Source organism: Corvus kubaryi, unplaced genomic scaffold, assembly GCF_017639235.1.
Source record: "Corvus kubaryi isolate FWS band 111438036 unplaced genomic scaffold, C.kubaryi_AGA036_p1.0 37284, whole genome shotgun sequence".
Taxonomy (NCBI): Eukaryota; Metazoa; Chordata; class Aves; order Passeriformes; family Corvidae; genus Corvus; species Corvus kubaryi.
In genome coordinates, this window is record NW_024581088.1 from 10,306,821 (window position 1) to 10,312,474 (window position 5,654).

The window sequence follows — 5,654 nt, forward strand, 5'->3', positions numbered from 1 at the left end:
TTGAGAAAGTGCCCTGAAGTATCCTCACATGCTGCTGCTCTCCCAATGGCTGGTGAGATCTTTATCAATTTCTCACATGGTTGCCAAGCATGAGTTCAGAGACAAATTTAGCAAGCCCAATTCTGACATTTTTGTGTTCTGTTCAGTGCTCAGGTGGCCTAGGAGGTTTTTTTTGTCTGACATTGGGTTTGTGTATATAATGGCACTGGGGAAAATAGATAAGAGTCAGCTGAAGCTGTGAAGTGAATCCACTTTCACTGGATGCCTTCAGATGACTCATCTGACTTTCCCCAGTGGCCCGTGCAGGTAAACTCCAGTTCAGAAGTTTTGTCTTCTGTTTCAGGAGGCAGAAATGCAGAACCTCCCTCAGGCTTTGGTCCTCATCTGGCCAGTGCAGTGTCCTGCAGCACCAGGAGCTGCTGGGGTGCTTCAGAGAGTGCTCCCTGCCCTCTGGGCTGGTTCTTGGCAGGAGGTTAGTAGAGGAGTTCCTTCCTGATTAATTCCTGTCTGAGGCAAGATAGATGATTTGCATTTCTCTTAGCCACATGCAAGTGCTGGGCCATACATTGATCTGATCCTGTTAAAGCCTCAGCCACCAGCTGGGTAAATTGCAGGGCAGGATGTGGTTGTAGCCTTGGAAGTTTCGGTGTAAGCTCATATTTATTGTCTCCTCCAATGCTGCCAGGCTCCCTGAGATTTCATCTCTGGGCACAGGAGCAATAGGATCTGCTTTTGACCATGTGCTTGATTTGTTGATTAAATCATGACAGTTGTTTGCTTTGGGTATTGCAAAACTCCTCTTCTAAACATTGCATATGTTTCAAGTCAACAAGAAAAGTTGCAGGCTTCACTGAGCAGATTATAAGTTTTGTGGAAGTGTGAAAACATGGCATTTGGTTGTGAAATGTATGATTGAACCAAACTTGGTCTCCAACTGTTGATATTCTGACGAAATCTTGGCTAGCACTTTGGTATAGTAGAGTTCCTCTGCCTGTCCCCAAGTTGTTTAATTTATAATTATCATTCTCTACCTTGGTTTCTCTCTTTTTTTTCCTTCTTTTTTTCTTCCTTTTTTATTTTTTTTCTTTTCTTTTTTTTTTTTGTGAATTGAAAAAGATTATTTTTGCTGCATTTATAGGGTATTTCAAGATATGTAGATTAAAAGCATGAGATTAAGCCACAGAAGGCTTCAAAAAAATGCAGGCTCTTCTAGCCTTTGCTCCTTTTCCCCTGTTTATTTGAATAAAGTGCATTGAATTCAGACTGGATTTTGACTAAGTGCAGAAGCTGCAATTGGTTTAATGCCTTTTAGTGACTCTGGAACAAGATGCCACTTTTCTAAACATGAATAAAACATACTTGACAAGAAGCTGGGGGAGAGTTGACCCCCAAATGCATGAAACTTGATTTCTCTGCTTAGACACTGTAACTATTAACAATCTCTGACAAATGAAGTTAGAATGTGATTCCTGATCAGTTAACCAGAGGTCAGAAATACTTGCACTGCAGTTTGACTACAGAATTCTTTCAGCTCTTCCTTGTAGTATCTGCTGAACTCTGCACCCTGATGTCAGTGATCTGGTTTTACAGATGCTTTCCTGTGCCTTGTCTGCAGAAGTGCAGCTCAAAAACTTGTGGGCATTTGCTTTTTGTTTATTGTCCTCTAAAGTCCCAACTGTTGGCTTGAGGTCATGGATATGGGCAGACTTGCATCTCAAGAGATCTGCTGTTTATTTTGTAGAAATAAATAAAAAAGTACAATCTTGGCAGTTTTCTCCTAAACTTCTTGGACCTGCTTCTCATCTGTGCTGTAAAGGGGTCTTTTAAAGGTGCTGTAAGGAGCAGCTGGCAGCATGTGCCCTTCTCAGAGCAATGAGAACTGGTGTCCTGGCCATCAGCTGCACCAGGCAGAGCAGCAGGGCTCTGCCCTGGAATCAGTGATTTCCTCCAGCTGCTCTGTATCCTGTCTCTGTTCTTGTCCTTTCCCATCTCTGTGGGTTCAAGGCAGTTGGAGTATTGCTGCTTCTGGTGTGGGGTTTGCCATTTGTGATGAGTAGGACGTGCCATTTAGCAAGCAGGCAGTGAGTAGCTACTATTGGCTTTATCTCTCGGTCTAGTTTGTGGTTGGAGACCTGTGTGCTTGGTTGTGGGTTTTTATGTGCGTCACTGAACCCAGAATTTTTATTATATTCTCAGAAAAGGGTTTTGCAACAGTTCAGCTATTAAAGCCAAACCATGTAGTTTAGTTAAAAGTCTGGGCAGGAAACAACAAAATGAAATTCATCCTAGGGGAGAAGCGTGGTGCATGTAGGCTGGGAAGAGAATGCAAATACACTATTTATGGGACATGGGGAAAACAGAATTGGACTTGAGGAGTAAATGCGAAGGAGTTATCCAGGAAAAACCAGCCTTGGCCCTCTGAGACACTTAGACCTGTGCTGCCAGACTGTTTGTCCATTTTGGAGAATTTGTTTTATCCCAACAAAGAAGCAAAGTTTGACATCGAAATCCGTGCTGCACAGAGTCCCTGCCAGCAGTGTCCTTTAGGAGTTTATGCTATGGATGGCACTTGGGAAGGGGAAGTTCTTGAAGCAGTATTTTTTTTAAGCAGTACCAAAACAGCTGAAGCCAGCACCTGCTCCAGGGAGTTCCTGCAGGATGGGCAGGCAGAGCTATGGGCAGGGAGAAGGGGAGGGATGAGTGCATTTGCTCCTGGTCGGACAGATCGGGTCAGTGGCAGAGCCAGGAGTGCAGCCCAGCTCCATTCTCTTACTCATGTGATGCTTCTGGTGTTACACTGAAGTTGGCCAGGAGAACTGCTGTGAGGAGTGCAAAAGCAGTGGCTGTACCTCAGCAGTATCCTGCCTCGAGCAGCGTGCTGTCCTCGTGACGCTGCACGCTGGAACTGGATAACGTGGGGCACGCACTTTCTGTGTCGTTTCTTTTACATAATTTGTGATTTTTCATTTATAAATAGATGCTAAGCCCTTCTTGCCTTACACTATGCTTTTTGGAACAGAATCAGACACCTCCATTGCCTGCAGTTCCCTGCTTTATTCTGGATCTTGTGCTACTTTTAGGGCATTTGCCTGTAATTAGTGTTCCATAAAACTAAGTGTGGAGCTCTGGCTTTACAGAGTATGCCGGTAGCTCATCCTTCTTCCAGGAAAAATAAATCTTTCCTGATGGGAGATCCTACACTAAAATAACAGATTACAGTCAGACTGCAGAGCCGAGCTGCTGCTTTACACACAGGCCCATCAGGGCTGGCTGTACCAGTTCCAAAATCACTATGCAATCTTACTCTGTCCCTAGGTGCTCTGCAACCCTGAGGCATGCCCAGGGAATGGGGATGGGTGAGGTGAGCCAGGGGCAGCAGCAAGAACATCCAGCAGTGCCCTGGGAATTCCATGTTGGGCTCACATACACGCGCTGGGTGGTTTGCCTGGGGCTGGGTGTTGTGGTTGCAGTTTGTGTATCAGAACACATATCGTCACTGACCCTTCCCTCGAGTGGCCTCTGGAAAAAGACAAGGCTTGGGTGATTTCTGTCTTCCTTCTCTTTTCCATGACATAGCTATTGCACAGTTGGGAAGCTGTTTTTCATTTGTGTAGGCTGATTTTTGGCATGCTGGGGGCTGTTGAGTCGACAAACTTCCTGCAGCCTCTTCTTTCTGTCTTTCCTGAAGGGCCCTTGCCCATCTACTCATCCCAGCCTGCCCAGTGTCAGTGTCCATAGAGGGGAAAAGCACCCTGAGAAGAAAGAAAACTTAAACCAAGCCCTGAGCAGGAAAATACTTGGAACAGCATCTCCAAGCTCCTTTCTGCCATGGGTGTGAACAGGAGCGCTCTGTGGACCGGCTGTCGTGGGAAAGGATGTGTGACAGTGAGAAAGCAGAAGGTCAGGACTGAGGCAGCCGGTGACACGTGTGTGCCAGGGGCTGCCTGGAGGATCCGAGCTCCCGTGCTCCAGAGCCAGGGGAACTCGGGGCAGGGCACAGACGAGGGGCCGGTGTGGACAGAGGGCAGCCAGGAGCAGGTTTGGATCCCGGCACAGCCAGCAGCACAGCCAGCAGCAGCGTGTGCCCATCACACAGTGCCCAGCACATGGCACACACAGCTGGCACAGAGCAGCAGCACGGCAGCCACTGGGGCCCAGGCACTGCTGAGCCCAGGGCCAGTCCCTCCCGAGGCCAGCCCTGCCCTGCTCTGCAGTGTGGGTCTGGCCAGAGGAAGCAGACAAAGGGAGGAAAAAAAGGAAGTGCTGTCAGCCCCTTTGTATAAAAAGAGGTACTGAGAACAAGTGATTGGGATTTCCAGTTCCTTGTAGCTCTGGTGCTCCAAAGCAGTGTTGGGCAGTTGTGGTGAAAAGGCTCCTCTGGTTTCAGCAGGGTGGTCAGAGTGTGAATGCAGAGGGATGGCTGAGTTTCTAGGACATGGCAGTCTTGGATTGCCTCTCCTGGGAATGGCAGTGCTTTGCATTGCTCTGGGCATTGCAGGAGTTGGAATAACTTCGATATTTACACACTTTTTGATAAATCTCAAACAGCATGGCACTGCTGTCAGAATTCAGTGTGTGGGCAGAGACAAACTTGTTATACCTGCTAGTTGTAAGGAATCGATTGCTCATAAAACATACTAACCTCAACTAACTTCATAGGAAAGCACTTGAACTGTAAGAGGAGACACATCATAATGGTCAAAGAATCCGTGTTTGTTTTTTCCTTTACATTTTCAGTCTGATCTTGTCCCAGATGCTAAAATTTGTTGACTAAGAACATGTTTTGGTTTATAAATCATGGATCAACTAACTTGCTTTGAGGCATTGTTTTGTTAGGAAGGTTTTGAAGCTTAAGCCTGCCCCATGGGAATGTGTGTCACAGTGAGCAATCTTGGGAGAGTGTTTTCTTTTTGATAAGCAAACATAAGACATTAATAATACTCCTTTTTGCTGTTTTATTCTTCTGTGCCTAAAATAAAGGATTTTGTGTAGTGCATTTGCCATGAGATGGTCAGGTGATAAAAGCTTTGGAATAAAACTTTAGAATAGAATAGAAAATGCAAAGTGATCATCTAGTCCAACTGCCTGAATTTTTGTTCTCTTAAGTTAGCTGCTTTTAATGTTGATTTTGTAATAGAAATGCCCATCAGATAACAGGCCTCAGAGTCTTTGGGTACTTCGGCTATTCCTGCCTCAGTAACCTTATAGCCCAAATGCAGACCAGATGTAGGAGGATTCAACAAACGTACAGGACGAACAGATGAGCAGGCAGCAGTACTGCAGGCTGGACTAGTGGTGCCCACATCATCCCAGATGAGGCTGTGTGTACGTGTGCAGTGCCTGCAAACTGACCGTAATTATTGGTTCATGTAGTTTGGATCCCTTTCATGTGTTGGCATGACACCCAGCCTCTGCACAGAACTGCTGTTGATGGGGGTTTAAAGCAGAGTCCTACAGGGAAGGGCCCTGCAAGGTCCTACTTTCTGCTGAAATGCTGAAGAGCAAAGATGCTCCGTGTGAGCGAAATGCACTGCATGGATTTCCCTGAGAGCTCACAGGAGGATGTCACTTCTATGTCATGAGAGAGCCCCGCTCACAAACCAGCATGCCCTGTGTACAAACACAGCCTGGGAAGGGTCAGCACAGCCCAAGGA